Source organism: Doryrhamphus excisus, chromosome 2 (assembly GCF_030265055.1).
Source record: "Doryrhamphus excisus isolate RoL2022-K1 chromosome 2, RoL_Dexc_1.0, whole genome shotgun sequence".
NCBI lineage: Eukaryota > Metazoa > Chordata > Actinopteri > Syngnathiformes > Syngnathidae > Doryrhamphus > Doryrhamphus excisus.
The window spans coordinates 21,215,050-21,233,483 of NC_080467.1; the positions used below are offsets into that span (position 1 = coordinate 21,215,050).

The 18,434-nt window shown below is 52.2% G+C and overlaps 5 non-coding genes across 5 annotated transcripts; all 5 read left to right on the plus strand.

The window, feature by feature from the left end:
• The first annotated feature begins 2,169 nt into the window (after positions 1 to 2,169).
• On the plus strand, positions 2,170 to 2,241 carry trnad-guc (transfer RNA aspartic acid (anticodon GUC)). The gene has a single exon. It is a non-coding gene; the product is annotated as a tRNA-Asp (tRNA).
• A 3,203-nt stretch (positions 2,242 to 5,444) lies between these two features.
• trnad-guc (transfer RNA aspartic acid (anticodon GUC)) lies at positions 5,445 to 5,516 on the plus strand. The gene has a single exon. It is a non-coding gene; the product is annotated as a tRNA-Asp (tRNA).
• A 3,208-nt stretch (positions 5,517 to 8,724) lies between these two features.
• On the plus strand, positions 8,725 to 8,796 carry trnad-guc (transfer RNA aspartic acid (anticodon GUC)). Its single transcript has one exon. It is a non-coding gene; the product is annotated as a tRNA-Asp (tRNA).
• A 3,205-nt stretch (positions 8,797 to 12,001) lies between these two features.
• On the plus strand, positions 12,002 to 12,073 carry trnad-guc (transfer RNA aspartic acid (anticodon GUC)). Its single transcript has one exon. It is a non-coding gene; the product is annotated as a tRNA-Asp (tRNA).
• Positions 12,074 to 15,277: 3,204 nt separating this feature from the next.
• Positions 15,278 to 15,349, plus strand: trnad-guc (transfer RNA aspartic acid (anticodon GUC)). Its single transcript has one exon. It is a non-coding gene; the product is annotated as a tRNA-Asp (tRNA).
• The last annotated feature ends 3,085 nt before the right edge of the window (positions 15,350 to 18,434 follow it).

An 18,434-nucleotide genomic window follows, 5' to 3' on the forward strand; every position in this document is an offset into this window, starting at 1 on the left:
GCCTTTTCCCGGCTGGGTATGCCCGGAACACCTCACCAGGGAGGCGTCCGGGAGGCATCCGGACTAGATGCCCGAGCCACCTCAACTGACTCCTCTCGATGTGAAGGAGAAGCGGCTCTACTCTGAGCCCTCCCGGATGACTGAGCTCCTCACCCTATCTCTTAGAGTGAGTCCAGCTACCCTACGGAGGAAACTCATTTCAGCCGCCTGTATCCGAGATGTCATTCTTTCGGTCATGACCCAAAGCTCATGACCATAGGTGAGGATGGGAACAGAGATCGACCGGTAAATTGAAAGCTTTTTTAACCACGACGGTCCGTTACAGCGACCGCATTACTGCCGAGGCTGCGCCGATCCGTCTGTCGACCTCACGCTCCCACTTTCCCTCACTCGTGACCATACCTAAGATACCTAAACTCCTCCACCTGGGGTAGGACCTCATTCCCAACCCGGAGGGAGCACTCCACCCTTTTACGACTGAGAACCACGGCCTCTGATTTGGAGGTACCGAGTCTCATCCCAGAGGCTTCGCACTCAGATGCAAACCGTCCCAGTAAGCGCTGAAGGTCACAGCCCGTAGAGGCCATAAGAACCACATCATCTGCAAATAGCAGAGATGATATTCTAAGGCCCCTGAAACAGATTCCCTCAACACCTTGGCTGCGCCTAGAAATTCTGGGATGTCCATAAGTGCACTTGGCACCAGGACACCCTTGGCTGCAGGTCTATGATCGACTTTGCAGTCGTGTCATCAGACCTGCGTCCGCATGTTCTGGACAGGCGGGTGAAGAGAGGGGCTGAGCTGTCAACTGATCACCACCTGGTGATGAGTTGGATTAGATGGCGGGGGAGGATGCTGGACAGACCTGGTAGACCCAAACGAGTAGTGAGGGTGTGCTGGGAACGTCTGGCAGAGTCTCCCGTTTGTCGAGTCTTCAACTCTCACCTCTGGCAGAGCTTCGCCTGCATCCCGGGGGAGGACCGGGATATTGAGTCCGAATGGGCCATATTCCGTGCCTCCATTGCTGAGGCGGCTGACCGGAGCTGCGGCCGCAAGGCGGTCGGTGCCAGTCGTGGCGGCAGGCCCCGAACCCGATGGTGGACACCAGAGGTCAGGGCCGCCATCAAGCTGAAGAAGGAGTCCTATCGAGCATTGATGGCTTGTGGGACTCCGGAAGCAGCTGACAGGTACTGTCAGGCCAAACGGTTTGCGGCTTCTGCGGTTGTCGAGGCAAAAACTCGGGTGTGGGAGGAATTCGGTGAGGCCATGGAGCGCGACTTTTGGTCGGCCTCGAAGGGGTTCTGGCAAACCGTCCGGACCCTCCGAAAAGGGAAGCATTGCCCAGTCCACACTGTTTACAGTGGAGACGGGGCCTGCTGACCTCGACTGGGGATTTGTTTTGGTGAAGTAGGTGCAGACACATCTATTAAAAAATGAAAATACAAAATATACAGTATACAGTATAAATATATGTACACGGTCTGTTTTTTGTTTGTTGTTCCGGAACTGCAGTCTGATTGTTTTTCCTAAGAGTCCAAACTGAGCGTTAATTTAACGCATATAGAGTGTCAAAGTGGCAGGATGAGGCAGAGGTGGGGTGTGAACAGTGTCGGGGGGGGGGGGATTCCGGGACTTGTTGATGAGGCTGACAGCAGACGGGAAGAAACTGTTCTTGTGGCTGAGGTTTTGGTCCTGATGGACCGCAGCCTCCTCTCAAAGAGACTGTGTCCGGGGTAAAAAAAAAAAAAAACTAGCAAGACAGCCTCAAGATCCAAAAGTGTTAAGGCAGTCCCATAGTGTCCCCACATCATGCCATGTGTCTATTTGCCTTGAGACATGAGTAAATTAGCTTAAATGCTAACATGCTAATGGTCATCATGTTAGCACCAAGCAAGAGAGTCTTTTTTCAGTCGGGTCTAAAAGTGGGGGCAATGTGAAGCTGTGTCTGTGCCACCTGCTATGTTGCTGTGTCCCTGGTCCAGTGTGTTCTCATCTTGGGTTGGAATGTCCCCATGCTGGTAACGGGTGGGGAATACAGTCCGTTGATGAGGATAAGCGGGATGGATTTCAGTGGTTAAAGTCTCCAGCTACCATAAAGACGGTCATGGGCCACGAGCCTGTTCTGAATTCCCCTTTGGCCAATCGACACCACATCATCGCAGCAGCAGTCCTCGTTAGTATAGTGGACAGTATCTCCGCCTGTCACGCGGAAGACCGGGGTTCGATTCCCCGACGGGGAGTACCTCTTTTGCATGTCACAATGTCAACAAACAAACCCATCTCATTAGAACAAAACCTCTCTTAATCTTCTTCTCAAGGTGTTCAGGTGTCTTGTACAATCTGACAGTCTTTTGCTGCCAAATCATTCCAGTCGTGGATAATGGAGCTGACCAGGAAAATGCCAGCTGTGGGATTTCAACCAGTGCCTCCTGAGCGTTAAGGAACCTTAATCTGGCGCTTTCGATCACTCATCCACCCAACCTAAAACGGTGCCCTGATCAGGAAAAAAAACTGTGACCTTGTGAGGTTCACTGACAACAGAGGACACTCAAAAGGAGCCGCACAAAGCTGGGTACTTGTACAGATGTCAGCAGCAGAGTGGCGCAGCGGTAGCGTGCTGGGCCCATAACCCAGAGGTCGATGGATAGAAACCATCCTCTGCTATGGCTGTACTCCTTACGTGTCTTTTGAAGAGCTTGCAGATGTATGGTCTTTGTTACTTAGCTGACCTGGTCCAGTAAAGAGTTCACGCTTCCTTTACTGCTGTTCTCGATGCATTTATTGCTCTTGAGTGCATTCACACGCCATTGCGGGACATTGAAGCATCGTGAAACACCGTAACTGTCCTCACTAGTCCATTGTCACTCTTATGGACTTGAAAAATCCCAGCCAGTTTCCATTCGTTTCGGGGAACCTCCTCCTTTTTGACGATCACCACATCTCCAACTTGCATGTTTCTTCTTGGCGTATGCCATCTTTGACTCAGAGCAGTGTTGGTCAGATACTCCTTCCACCATTTGTTCCAGAACTATTCCGACACATATTGCAATTATCTCCATCTCATTTTAGTATACAAGTCCATCCATCCATCCATCCATCCATCCATTTTCCTCCGCTTATCCAGGTCCAGTTCGCGGGGGGCAGCGGTCTTAGTAGGGAAGCCCAGATTTCCCGGTCCCCGGCCACCTCCTCCATCTCCACCGGGAGGACACCAAGGTGTTCCCAGGCCAGCTGTGAGACATAATCCCTCCAGCGTGTCCTAGGTCTGCCCCGGGGCCTTTTCCCGGCTGGGTATGCCCGGAACACCTCACCAGGGAGGCGTCCGGGAGGCATCCGGACTAGATGCCCGAGCCACCTCAACTGACTCCTCTCGATGTGAAGGAGAAGCGGCTCTACTCTGAGCCCTCCCGGATGACTGAGCTCCTCACCCTATCTCTTAGAGTGAGTCCAGCTACCCTACGGAGGAAACTCATTTCAGCCGCCTGTATCCGAGATGTCATTCTTTCGGTCATGACCCAAAGCTCATGACCATAGGTGAGGATGGGAACAGAGATCGACCGGTAAATTGAAAGCTTTTTTAACCACGACGGTCCGTTACAGCGACCGCATTACTGCCGAGGCTGCGCCGATCCGTCTGTCGACCTCACGCTCCCACTTTCCCTCACTCGTGACCATACCTAAGATACCTAAACTCCTCCACCTGGGGTAGGACCTCATTCCCAACCCGGAGGGAGCACTCCACCCTTTTACGACTGAGAACCACGGCCTCTGATTTGGAGGTACCGAGTCTCATCCCAGAGGCTTCGCACTCAGATGCAAACCGTCCCAGTAAGCGCTGAAGGTCACAGCCCGTAGAGGCCATAAGAACCACATCATCTGCAAATAGCAGAGATGATATTCTAAGGCCCCTGAAACAGATTCCCTCAACACCTTGGCTGCGCCTAGAAATTCTGGGATGTCCATAAGTGCACTTGGCACCAGGACACCCTTGGCTGCAGGTCTATGATCGACTTTGCAGTCGTGTCATCAGACCTGCGTCCGCATGTTCTGGACAGGGGGTGAAGAGAGGGGCTGAGCTGTCAACTGATCACCACCTGGTGATGAGTTGGATTAGATGGCGGGGGAGGATGCTGGACAGACCTGGTAGACCCAAACGAGTAGTGAGGGTGTGCTGGGAACGTCTGGCAGAGTCTCCCGTTTGTCGAGTCTTCAACTCTCACCTCTGGCAGAGCTTCGCCTGCATCCCGGGGGAGGACCGGGATATTGAGTCCGAATGGGCCATATTCCGTGCCTCCATTGCTGAGGCGGCTGACCGGAGCTGCGGCCGCAAGGCGGTCGGTGCCAGTCGTGGCGGCAGGCCCCGAACCCGATGGTGGACACCAGAGGTCAGGGCCGCCATCAAGCTGAAGAAGGAGTCCTATCGAGCATTGATGGCTTGTGGGACTCCGGAAGCAGCTGACAGGTACTGTCAGGCCAAACGGTTTGCGGCTTCTGCGGTTGTCGAGGCAAAAACTCGGGTGTGGGAGGAATTCGGTGAGGCCATGGAGCGCGACTTTTGGTCGGCCTCGAAGGGGTTCTGGCAAACCGTCCGGACCCTCCGAAAAGGGAAGCATTGCCCAGTCCACACTGTTTACAGTGGAGACGGGGCCTGCTGACCTCGACTGGGGATTTGTTTTGGTGAAGTAGGTGCAGACACATCTATTAAAAAATGAAAATACAAAATATACAGTATACAGTATAAATATATGTACACGGTCTGTTTTTTGTTTGTTGTTCCGGAACTGCAGTCTGATTGTTTTTCCTAAGAGTCCAAACTGAGCGTTAATTTAACGCATATAGAGTGTCAAAGTGGCAGGATGAGGCAGAGGTGGGGTGTGAACAGTGTCGGGGGGGGGGGATTCCGGGACTTGTTGATGAGGCTGACAGCAGACGGGAAGAAACTGTTCTTGTGGCTGAGGTTTTGGTCCTGATGGACCGCAGCCTCCTCTCAAAGAGACTGTGTCCGGGGTAAAAAAAAAAAAAAAACTAGCAAGACAGCCTCAAGATCCAAAAGTGTTAAGGCAGTCCCATAGTGTCCCCACATCATGCCATGTGTCTATTTGCCTTGAGACATGAGTAAATTAGCTTAAATGCTAACATGCTAATGGTCATCATGTTAGCACCAAGCAAGAGAGTCTTTTTTCAGTCGGGTCTAAAAGTGGGGGCAATGTGAAGCTGTGTCTGTGCCACCTGCTATGTTGCTGTGTCCCTGGTCCAGTGTGTTCTCATCTTGGGTTGGAATGTCCCCATGCTGGTAACGGGTGGGGAATACAGTCCGTTGATGAGGATAAGCGGGATGGATTTCAGTGGTTAAAGTCTCCAGCTACCATAAAAACGGTCATGGGCCACGAGCCTGTTCTGAATTCCCCTTTGGCCAATCGACACCACATCATCGCAGCAGCAGTCCTCGTTAGTATAGTGGACAGTATCTCCGCCTGTCACGCGGAAGACCGGGGTTCGATTCCCCGACGGGGAGTACCTCTTTTGTATGTCACAATGTCAACAAACAAACCCATCTCATTAGAACAAAACCTCTCTTAATCTTCTTCTCAAGGTGTTCAGGTGTCTTGGACAATCTGACAGTCTTTTGCTGCCAAATCATTCCAGTCGTGGATAATGGAGCTGACCAGGAAAATGCCAGCTGTGGGATTTCAACCAGTGCCTCCTGAGCGTTAAGGAACCTTAATCTGGCGCTTTCGATCACTCATCCACCCAACCTAAAACGGTGCCCTGATCAGGAAAAAAAACTGTGACCTTGTGAGGTTCACTGACAACAGAGGACACTCAAAAGGAGCCGCACAAAGCTGGGTACTTGTACAGATGTCAGCAGCAGAGTGGCGCAGCGGTAGCGTGCTGGGCCCATAACCCAGAGGTCGATGGATAGAAACCATCCTCTGCTATGGCTGTACTCCTTACGTGTCTTTTGAAGAGCTTGCAGATGTATGGTCTTTGTTACTTAGCTGACCTGGTCCAGTAAAGAGTTCACGCTTCCTTTACTGCTGTTCTCGATGCATTTATTGCTCTTGAGTGCATTCACACGCCATTGCGGGACATTGAAGCATCGTGAAACACCGTAACTGTCCTCACTAGTCCATTGTCACTCTTATGGACTTGAAAAATCCCAGCCAGTTTCCATTCGTTTAGGGGAACCTCCTCCTTTTTGACGATCACCACATCTCCAACTTGCATGTTTCTTCTTGGCGTATGCCATCTTTGTCTCAGAGCAGTGTTGTTCAGATACTCCTTCCACCATTTGTTCCAGAACTATTCCGACAAATATTGCAATTATCTCCATCTCATTTTAGTATACAAGTCCATCCATCCATCCATCCATCCATCCATTTTCCTCCGCTTATCCAGGTCCAGTTCGCGGGGGGCAGCGGTCTTAGTAGGGAAGCCCAGATTTCCCGGTCCCCGGCCACCTCCTCCATCTCCACCGGGAGGACACCAAGGTGTTCCCAGGCCAGCTGTGAGACATAATCCCTCCAGCGTGTCCTAGGTCTGCCCCGGGGCCTTTTCCCGGCTGGGTATGCCCGGAACACCTCACCAGGGAGGCGTCCGGGAGGCATCCGGACTAGATGCCCGAGCCACCTCAACTGACTCCTCTCGATGTGAAGGAGAAGCGGCTCTACTCTGAGCCCTCCCGGATGACTGAGCTCCTCACCCTATCTCTTAGAGTGAGTCCAGCTACCCTACGGAGGAAACTCATTTCAGCCGCCTGTATCCGAGATGTCATTCTTTCGGTCATGACCCAAAGCTCATGACCATAGGTGAGGATGGGAACAGAGATCGACCGGTAAATTGAAAGCTTTTTTAACCACGACGGTCCGTTACAGCGACCGCATTACTGCCGAGGCTGCGCCGATCCGTCTGTCGACCTCACGCTCCCACTTTCCCTCACTCGTGACCATACCTAAGATACCTAAACTCCTCCACCTGGGGTAGGACCTCATTCCCAACCCGGAGGGAGCACTCCACCCTTTTACGACTGAGAACCACGGCCTCTGATTTGGAGGTACCGAGTCTCATCCCAGAGGCTTCGCACTCAGATGCAAACCGTCCCAGTAAGCGCTGAAGGTCACAGCCCGTAGAGGCCATAAGAACCACATCATCTGCAAATAGCAGAGATGATATTCTAAGGCCCCTGAAACAGATTCCCTCAACACCTTGGCTGCGCCTAGAAATTCTGGGATGTCCATAAGTGCACTTGGCACCAGGACACCCTTGGCTGCAGGTCTATGATCGACTTTGCAGTCGTGTCATCAGACCTGCGTCCGCATGTTCTGGACAGGCGGGTGAAGAGAGGGGCTGAGCTGTCAACTGATCACCACCTGGTGATGAGTTGGATTAGATGGCGGGGGAGGATGCTGGACAGACCTGGTAGACCCAAACGAGTAGTGAGGGTGTGCTGGGAACGTCTGGCAGAGTCTCCCGTTTGTCGAGTCTTCAACTCTCACCTCTGGCAGAGCTTCGCCTGCATCCCGGGGGAGGACCGGGATATTGAGTCCGAATGGGCCATATTCCGTGCCTCCATTGCTGAGGCGGCTGACCGGAGCTGCGGCCGCAAGGCGGTCGGTGCCAGTCGTGGCGGCAGGCCCCGAACCCGATGGTGGACACCAGAGGTCAGGGCCGCCATCAAGCTGAAGAAGGAGTCCTATCGAGCATTGATGGCTTGTGGGACTCCGGAAGCAGCTGACAGGTACTGTCAGGCCAAACGGTTTGCGGCTTCTGCGGTTGTCGAGGCAAAAACTCGGGTGTGGGAGGAATTCGGTGAGGCCATGGAGCGCGACTTTTGGTCGGCCTCGAAGGGGTTCTGGCAAACCGTCCGGACCCTCCGAAAAGGGAAGCATTGCCCAGTCCACACTGTTTACAGTGGAGACGGGGCCTGCTGACCTCGACTGGGGATTTGTTTTGGTGAAGTAGGTGCAGACACATCTATTAAAAAATGAAAATACAAAATATACAGTATACAGTATAAATATATGTACACGGTCTGTTTTTTGTTTGTTGTTCCGGAACTGCAGTCTGATTGTTTTTCCTAAGAGTCCAAACTGAGCGTTAATTTAACGCATATAGAGTGTCAAAGTGGCAGGATGAGGCAGAGGTGGGGTGTGAACAGTGTCGGGGGGGGGGGGGGGGGGGATTCCGGGACTTGTTGATGAGGCTGACAGCAGACGGGAAGAAACTGTTCTTGTGGCGTGAGGTTTTGGTCCTGATGGACCGCAGCCTCCTCTCAAAGAGACTGTGTCCGGGGTAAAAAAAAAAACTAGCAAGACAGCCTCAAGATCCAAAAGTGTTAAGGCAGTCCCATAGTGTCCCCACATCATGCCATGTGTCTATTTGCCTTGAGACATGAGTAAATTAGCTTAAATGCTAACATGCTAATGGTCATCATGTTAGCACCAAGCAAGAGAGTCTTTTTTCAGTCGGGTCTAAAAGTGGGGGCAATGTGAAGCTGTGTCTGTGCCACCTGCTATGTTGCTGTGTCCCTGGTCCAGTGTGTTCTCATCTTGGGTTGGAATGTCCCCATGCTGGTAACGGGTGGGGAATACAGTCCGTTGATGAGGATAAGCGGGATGGATTTCAGTGGTTAAAGTCTCCAGCTACCATAAAAACGGTCATGGGCCACGAGCCTGTTCTGAATTCCCCTTTGGCCAATCGACACCACATCATCGCAGCAGCAGTCCTCGTTAGTATAGTGGACAGTATCTCCGCCTGTCACGCGGAACACCGGGGTTCGATTCCCCGACGGGGAGTACCTCTTTTGTATGTCACAATGTCAACAAACAAACCCATCTCATTAGAACAAAACCTCTCTTAATCTTCTTCTCAAGGTGTTCAGGTGTCTTGTACAATCTGACAGTCTTTTGCTGCCAAATCATTCCAGTCGTGGATAATGGAGCTGACCAGGAAAATGCCAGCTGTGGGATTTCAACCAGTGCCTCCTGAGCGTTAAGGAACCTTAATCTGGCGCTTTCGATCACTCATCCACCCAACCTAAAACGGTGCCCTGATCAGGAAAAAAAACTGTGACCTTGTGAGGTTCACTGACAACAGAGGACACTCAAAAGGAGCCGCACAAAGCTGGGTACTTGTACAGATGTCAGCAGCAGAGTGGCGCAGCGGTAGCGTGCTGGGCCCATAACCCAGAGGTCGATGGATAGAAACCATCCTCTGCTATGGCTGTACTCCTTACGTGTCTTTTGAAGAGCTTGCAGATGTATGGTCTTTGTTACTTAGCTGACCTGGTCCAGTAAAGAGTTCACGCTTCCTTTACTGCTGTTCTCGATGCATTTATTGCTCTTGAGTGCATTCACACGACATTGCGGGACATTGAAGCATCGTGAAACACCGTAACTGTCCTCACTAGTCCATTGTCACTCTTATGGACTTGAAAAATCCCAGCCAGTTTCCATTCGTTTCGGGGAACCTCCTCCTTTTTGACGATCACCACATCTCCAACTTGCATGTTTCTTCTTGGCGTATGCCATCTTTGTCTCAGAGCAGTGTTGGTCAGATACTCCTTCCACCATTTGTTCCAGAACTATTCCGACAAATATTGCAATTATCTCCATCTCATTTTAGTATACAAGTCCATCCATCCATCCATCCATCCATTTTCCTCCGCTTATCCAGGTCCAGTTCGCGGGGGGCAGCGGTCTTAGTAGGGAACCCCAGATTTCCCGGTCCCCGGCCACCTCCTCCATCTCCACCGGGAGGACACCAAGGTGTTCCCAGGCCAGCTGTGAGACATAATCCCTCCAGCGTGTCCTAGGTCTGCCCCGGGGCCTTTTCCCGGCTGGGTATGCCCGGAACACCTCACCAGGGAGGCGTCCGGGAGGCATCCGGACTAGATGCCCGAGCCACCTCAACTGACTCCTCTCGATGTGAAGGAGAAGCGGCTCTACTCTGAGCCCTCCCGGATGACTGAGCTCCTCACCCTATCTCTTAGAGTGAGTCCAGCTACCCTACGGAGGAAACTCATTTCAGCCGCCTGTATCCGAGATGTCATTCTTTCGGTCATGACCCAAAGCTCATGACCATAGGTGAGGATGGGAACAGAGATCGACCGGTAAATTGAAAGCTTTTTTAACCACGACGGTCCGTTACAGCGACCGCATTACTGCCGAGGCTGCGCCGATCCGTCTGTCGACCTCACGCTCCCACTTTCCCTCACTCGTGACCATACCTAAGATACCTAAACTCCTCCACCTGGGGTAGGACCTCATTCCCAACCCGGAGGGAGCACTCCACCATTTTGCGACTGAGAACCACGGCCTCTGATTTGGAGGTACTGAGTCTCATCCCAGAGGCTTCGCACTCAGATGCAAACCGTCCCAGTAAGCGCTGAAGGTCACAGCCCGTAGAGGCCATAAGAACCACATCATCTGCAAATAGCAGAGATGATATTCTAAGGCCCCTGAAACAGATTCCCTCAACACCTTGGCTGCGCCTAGAAATTCTGGGATGTCCATAAGTGCACTTGGCACCAGGACACCCTTGGCTGCAGGTCTATGATCGACTTTGCAGTCGTGTCATCAGACCTGCGTCCGCATGTTCTGGACAGGCGGGTGAAGAGAGGGGCTGAGCTGTCAACTGATCACCACCTGGTGATGAGTTGGATTAGATGGCGGGGGAGGATGCTGGACAGACCTGGTAGACCCAAACGAGTAGTGAGGGTGTGCTGGGAACGTCTGGCAGAGTCTCCCGTTTGTCGAGTCTTCAACTCTCACCTCTGGCAGAGCTTCGCCTGCATCCCGGGGGAGGACCGGGATATTGAGTCCGAATGGGCCATATTCCGTGCCTCCATTGCTGAGGCGGCTGACCGGAGCTGCGGCCGCAAGGCGGTCGGTGCCAGTCGTGGCGGCAGGCCCCGAACCCGATGGTGGACACCAGAGGTCAGGGCCGCCATCAAGCTGAAGAAGGAGTCCTATCGAGCATTGATGGCTTGTGGGACTCCGGAAGCAGCTGACAGGTACTGTCAGGCCAAACGGTTTGCGGCTTCTGCGGTTGTCGAGGCAAAAACTCGGGTGTGGGAGGAATTCGGTGAGGCCATGGAGCGCGACTTTTGGTCGGCCTCGAAGGGGTTCTGGCAAACCGTCCGGACCCTCCGAAAAGGGAAGCATTGCCCAGTCCACACTGTTTACAGTGGAGACGGGGCCTGCTGACCTCGACTGGGGATTTGTTTTGGTGAAGTAGGTGCAGACACATCTATTAAAAAATGAAAATACAAAATATACAGTATACAGTATAAATATATGTACACGGTCTGTTTTTTGTTTGTTGTTCCGGAACTGCAGTCTGATTGTTTTTCCTAAGAGTCCAAACTGAGCGTTAATTTAACGCATATAGAGTGTCAAAGTGGCAGGATGAGGCAGAGGTGGGGTGTGAACAGTGTCGGGGGGGGGGGGGGGGATTCCGGGACTTGTTGATGAGGCTGACAGCAGACGGGAAGAAACTGTTCTTGTGGCGTGAGGTTTTGGTCCTGATGGACCGCAGCCTCCTCTCAAAGAGACTGTGTCCGGGGTAAAAAAAAAAAAAAACTAGCAAGACAGCCTCAAGATCCAAAAGTGTTAAGGCAGTCCCATAGTGTCCCCACATCATGCCATGTGTCTATTTGCCTTGAGACATGAGTAAATTAGCTTAAATGCTAACATGCTAATGGTCATCATGTTAGCACCAAGCAAGAGAGTCTTTTTTCAGTCGGGTCTAAAAGTGGGGGCAATGTGAAGCTGTGTCTGTGCCACCTGCTATGTTGCTGTGTCCCTGGTCCAGTGTGTTCTCATCTTGGGTTGGAATGTCCCCATGCTGGTAACGGGTGGGGAATACAGTCCGTTGATGAGGATAAGCGGGATGGATTTCAGTGGTTAAAGTCTCCAGCTACCATAAAAACGGTCATGGGCCACGAGCCTGTTCTGAATTCCCCTTTGGCCAATCGACACCACATCATCGCAGCAGCAGTCCTCGTTAGTATAGTGGACAGTATCTCCGCCTGTCACGCGGAAGACCGGGGTTCGATTCCCCGACGGGGAGTACCTCTTTTGTATGTCACAATGTCAACAAACAAACCCATCTCATTAGAACAAAGCCTCTCTTAATCTTCTTCTCAAGGTGTTCAGGTGTCTTGTACAATCTGACAGTCTTTTGCTGCCAAATCATTCCAGTCGTGGATAATGGAGCTGACCAGGAAAATGCCAGCTGTGGGATTTCAACCAGTGCCTCCTGAGCGTAAGGAACCTTAATCTGGCGCTTTCGATCACTCATCCACCCAACCTAAAACGGTGCCCTGATCAGGAAAAAAAACTGTGACCTTGTGAGGTTCACTGACAACAGAGGACACTCAAAAGGAGCCGCACAAAGCTGGGTACTTGTACAGATGTCAGCAGCAGAGTGGCGCAGCGGTAGCGTGCTGGGCCCATAACCCAGAGGTCGATGGATCGAAACCATCCTCTGCTATGGCTGTACTCCTTACGTGTCTTTTGAAGAGCTTGCAGATGTATGGTCTTTGTTACTTAGCTGACCTGGTCCAGTAAAGAGTTCACGCTTCCTTTACTGCTGTTCTCGATGCATTTATTGCTCTTGAGTGCATTCACACGCCATTGCGGGACATTGAAGCATCGTGAAACACCGTAACTGTCCTCACTAGTCCATTGTCACTCTTATGGACTTGAAAAATCCCAGCCAGTTTCCATTCGTTTCGGGGAACCTCCTCCTTTTTGACGATCACCACATCTCCAACTTGCATGTTTCTTCTTGGCGTATGCCATCTTTGTCTCAGAGCAGTGTTGGTCAGATACTCCTTCCACCATTTGTTCCAGAATTATTCCGACAAATATTGCAATTATCTCCATCTCATTTTAGTATACAAGTCCATCCATCCATCCATCCATCCATTTTCCTCCGCTTATCCAGGTCCAGTTCGCGGGGGGCAGCGGTCTTAGTAGGGAAGCCCAGATTTCCCGGTCCCCGGCCACCTCCTCCATCTCCACCGGGAGGACACCAAGGTGTTCCCAGGCCAGCTGTGAGACATAATCCCTCCAGCGTGTCCTAGGTCTGCCCCGGGGCCTTTTCCCGGCTGGGTATGCCCGGAACACCTCACCAGGGAGGCGTCCGGGAGGCATCCGGACTAGATGCCCGAGCCACCTCAACTGACTCCTCTCGATGTGAAGGAGAAGCGGCTCTACTCTGAGCCCTCCCGGATGACTGAGCTCCTCACCCTATCTCTTAGAGTGAGTCCAGCTACCCTACGGAGGAAACTCATTTCAGCCGCCTGTATCCGAGATGTCTTTCTTTCGGTCATGACCCAAAGCTCATGACCATAGGTGAGGATGGGAACATAGATCGACCGGTAAATTGAAAGCTTTTTTAACCACGACGGTCCGTTACATTACTGCCGAGGCTGCGCCGATCCGTCTGTCGACCTCACGCTCCCACTTTCCCTCACTCGTGACCATACCTAAGATACCTAAACTCCTCCACCTGGGGTAGGACCTCATTCCCAACCCGGAGGGAGCACTCCACCATTTTGCGACTGAGAACCACGGCCTCTGATTTGGAGGTACTGAGTCTCATCCCAGAGGCTTCGCACTCAGATGCAAACCGTCCCAGTAAGCGCTGAAGGTCACAGCCCGTAGAGGCCATAAGAACCACATCATCTGCAAATAGCAGAGATGATATTCTAAGGCCCCTGAAACAGATTCCCTCAACACCTTGGCTGCGCCTAGAAATTCTGGGATGTCCATAAGTGCACTTGGCACCAGGACACCCTTGGCTGCAGGTCTATGATCGACTTTGCAGTCGTGTCATCAGACCTGCGTCCGCATGTTCTGGACAGGCGGGTGAAGAGAGGGGCTGAGCTGTCAACTGATCACCACCTGGTGATGAGTTGGATTAGATGGCGGGGGAGGATGCTGGACAGACCTGGTAGACCCAAACGAGTAGTGAGGGTGTGCTGGGAACGTCTGGCAGAGTCTCCCGTTTGTCGAGTCTTCAACTCTCACCTCTGGCAGAGCTTCGCCTGCATCCCGGGGGAGGACCGGGATATTGAGTCCGAATGGGCCATATTCCGTGCCTCCATTGCTGAGGCGGCTGACCGGAGCTGCGGCCGCAAGGCGGTCGGTGCCAGTCGTGGCGGCAGGCCCCGAACCCGATGGTGGACACCAGAGGTCAGGGCCGCCATCAAGCTGAAGAAGGAGTCCTATCGAGCATTGATGGCTTGTGGGACTCCGGAAGCAGCTGACAGGTACTGTCAGGCCAAACGGTTTGCGGCTTCTGCGGTTGTCGAGGCAAAAACTCGGGTGTGGGAGGAATTCGGTGAGGCCATGGAGCGCGACTTTTGGTCGGCCTCGAAGGGGTTCTGGCAAACCGTCCGGACCCTCCGAAAAGGGAAGCATTGCCCAGTCCACACTGTTTACAGTGGAGACGGGGCCTGCTGACCTCGACTGGGGATTTGTTTTGGTGAAGTAGGTGCAGACACATCTATTAAAAAATGAAAATACAAAATATACAGTATACAGTATAAATATATGTACACGGTCTGTTTTTTGTTTGTTGTTCCGGAACTGCAGTCTGATTGTTTTTCCTAAGAGTCCAAACTGAGCGTTAATTTAACGCATATAGAGTGTCAAAGTGGCAGGATGAGGCAGAGGTGGGGTGTGAACAGTGTCGGGGGGGGGGGGGGGGGGGGGGGGATTCCGGGACTTGTTGATGAGGCTGACAGCAGACGGGAAGAAACTGTTCTTGTGGCGTGAGGTTTTGGTCCTGATGGACCGCAGCCTCCTCTCAAAGAGACTGTGTCCGGGGTAAAAAAAAAAAAAAAACTAGCAAGACAGCCTCAAGATCCAAAAGTGTTAAGGCAGTCCCATAGTGTCCCCACATCATGCCATGTGTCTATTTGCCTTGAGACATGAGTAAATTAGCTTAAATGCTAACATGCTAATGGTCATCATGTTAGCACCAAGCAAGAGAGTCTTTTTTCAGTCAGGTCTAAAAGTGGGGGCAATGTGAAGCTGTGTCTGTGCCACCTGCTATGTTGCTGTGTCCCTGGTCCAGTGTGTTCTCATCTTGGGTTGGAATGTCCCCATGCTGGTAACGGGTGGGGAATACAGTCCGTTGATGAGGATAAGCGGGATGGATTTCAGTGGTTAAAGTCTCCAGCTACCATAAAAACGGTCATGGGCCACGAGCCTGTTCTGAATTCCCCTTTGGCCAATCGACACCACATCATCGCAGCAGCAGTCCTCGTTAGTATAGTGGACAGTATCTCCGCCTGTCACGCGGAAGACCGGGGTTCGATTCCCCGACGGGGAGTACCTCTTTTGTATGTCACAATGTCAACAAACAAACCCATCTCATTAGAACAAAGCCTCTCTTAATCTTCTTCTCAAGGTGTTCAGGTGTCTTGTACAATCTGACAGTCTTTTGCTGCCAAATCATTCCAGTCGTGGATAATGGAGCTGACCAGGAAAATGCCAGCTGTGGGATTTCAACCAGTGCCTCCTGAGCGTTAAGGAACCTTAATCTGGCGCTTTCGATCACTCATCCACCCAACCTAAAACGGTGCCCTGATCAGGAAAAAAAACTGTGACCTTGTGAGGTTCACTGACAACAGAGGACACTCAAAAGGAGCCGCACAAAGCTGGGTACTTGTACAGATGTCAGCAGCAGAGTGGCGCAGCGGTAGCGTGCTGGGCCCATAACCCAGAGGTCGATGGATAGAAACCATCCTCTGCTATGGCTGTACTCCTTACGTGTCTTTTGAAGAGCTTGCAGATGTATGGTCTTTGTTACTTAGCTGACCTGGTCCAGTAAAGAGTTCACGCTTCCTTTACTGCTGTTCTCGATGCATTTATTGCTCTTGAGTGCATTCACACGACATTGCGGGACATTGAAGCATCGTGAAACACCGTAACTGTCCTCACTAGTCCATTGTCACTCTTATGGACTTGAAAAATCCCAGCCAGTTTCCATTCGTTTCGGGGAACCTCCTCCTTTTTGACGATCACCACATCTCCAACTTGCATGTTTCTTCTTGGCGTATGCCATCTTTGTCTCAGAGCAGTGTTGGTCAGATACTCCTTCCACCATTTGTTCCAGAACTATTCCGACAAATATTGCAATTATCTCCATCTCATTTTAGTATACAAGTCCATCCATCCATCCATCCATCCATTTTCCTCCGCTTATCCAGGTCCAGTTCGCGGGGGGCAGCGGTCTTAGTAGGGAACCCCAGATTTCCCGGTCCCCGGCCACCTCCTCCATCTCCACCGGGAGGACACCAAGGTGTTCCCAGGCCAGCTGTGAGACATAATCCCTCCAGCGTGTCCTAGGTCTGCCCCGGGGCCTTTTCCCGGCTGGGTATGCCCGGAACACCTCACCAGGGAGGCGTCCGGGAGGCATCCGGACTAGATGCCCGAGCCACCTCAACTGACTCCTCTCGATGTGAAGGAGAAGCGGCTCTACTCTGAGCCCTCCCGGATGACTGAGCTCCTCACCCTATCTCTTAGAGTGAGTCCAGCTACCCTACGGAGGAAACTCATTTCAGCCGCCTGTATCCGAGATGTCATTCTTTCGGTCATGACCCAAAGCTCATGACCATAGGTGAGGATGGGAACAGAGATCGACCGGTAAATTGAAAGCTTTTTTAACCACGACGGTCCGTTACAGCGACCGCATTACTGCCGAGGCTGCGCCGATCCGTCTGTCGACCTCACGCTCCCACTTTCCCTCACTCGTGACCATACCTAAGATACCTAAACTCCTCCACCTGGGGTAGGACCTCATTCCCAACCCGGAGGGAGCACTCCACCATTTTGCGACTGAGAACCACGGCCTCTGATTTGGAGGTACTGAGTCTCATCCCAGAGGCTTCGCACTCAGATGCAAACCGTCCCAGTAAGCGCTGAAGGTCACAGCCCGTAGAGGCCATAAGAACCACATCATCTGCAAATAGCAGAGATGATATTCTAAGGCCCCTGAAACAGATTCCCTCAACACCTTGGCTGCGCCTAGAAATTCTGGGATGTCCATAAGTGCACTTGGCACCAGGACACCCTTGGCTGCAGGTCTATGATCGACTTTGCAGTCGTGTCATCAGACCTGCGTCCGCATGTTCTGGACAGGCGGGTGAAGAGAGGGGCTGAGCTGTCAACTGATCACCACCTGGTGATGAGTTGGATTAGATGGCGGGGGAGGATGCTGGACAGACCTGGTAGACCCAAACGAGTAGTGAGGGTGTGCTGGGAACGTCTGGCAGAGTCTCCCGTTTGTCGAGTCTTCAACTCTCACCTCTGGCAGAGCTTCGCCTGCATCCCGGGGGAGGACCGGGATATTGAGTCCGAATGGGCCATATTCCGTGCCTCCATTGCTGAGGCGGCTGACCGGAGCTGCGGCCGCAAGGCGGTCGGTGCCAGTCGTGGCGGCAGGCCCCGAACCCGATGGTGGACACCAGAGGTCAGGGCCGCCATCAAGCTGAAGAAGGAGTCCTATCGAGCATTGATGGCTTGTGGGACTCCGGAAGCAGCTGACAGGTACTGTCAGGCCAAACGGTTTGCGGCTTCTGCGGTTGTCGAGGCAAAAACTCGGGTGTGGGAGGAATTCGGTGAGGCCATGGAGCGCGACTTTTGGTCGGCCTCGAAGGGGTTCTGGCAAACCGTCCGGACCCTCCGAAAAGGGAAGCATTGCCCAGTCCACACTGTTTACAGTGGAGACGGGGCCTGCTGACCTCGACTGGGGATTTGTTTTGGTGAAGTAGGTGCAGACACATCTATTAAAAAATGAAAATACAAAATATACAGTATACAGTATAAATATATGTACACGGTCTGTTTTTTGTTTGTTGTTCCGGAACTGCAGTCTGATTGTTTTTCCTAAGAGTCCAAACTGAGCGTTAATTTAACGCATATAGAGTGTCAAAGTGGCAGGATGAGGCAGAGGTGGGGTGTGAACAGTGTCGGGGGGGGGGGGGGGGATTCCGGGACTTGTTGATGAGGCTGACAGCAGACGGGAAGAAACTGTTCTTGTGGCGTGAGGTTTTGGTCCTGATGGACCGCAGCCTCCTCTCAAAGAGACTGTGTCCGGGGTAAAAAAAAAAAAAAACTAGCAAGACAGCCTCAAGATCCAAAAGTGTTAAGGCAGTCCCATAGTGTCCCCACATCATGCCATGTGTCTATTTGCCTTGAGACATGAGTAAATTAGCTTAAATGCTAACATGCTAATGGTCATCATGTTAGCACCAAGCAAGAGAGTCTTTTTTCAGTCGGGTCTAAAAGTGGGGGCAATGTGAAGCTGTGTCTGTGCCACCTGCTATGTTGCTGTGTCCCTGGTCCAGTGTGTTCTCATCTTGGGTTGGAATGTCCCCATGCTGGTAACGGGTGGGGAATACAGTCCGTTGATG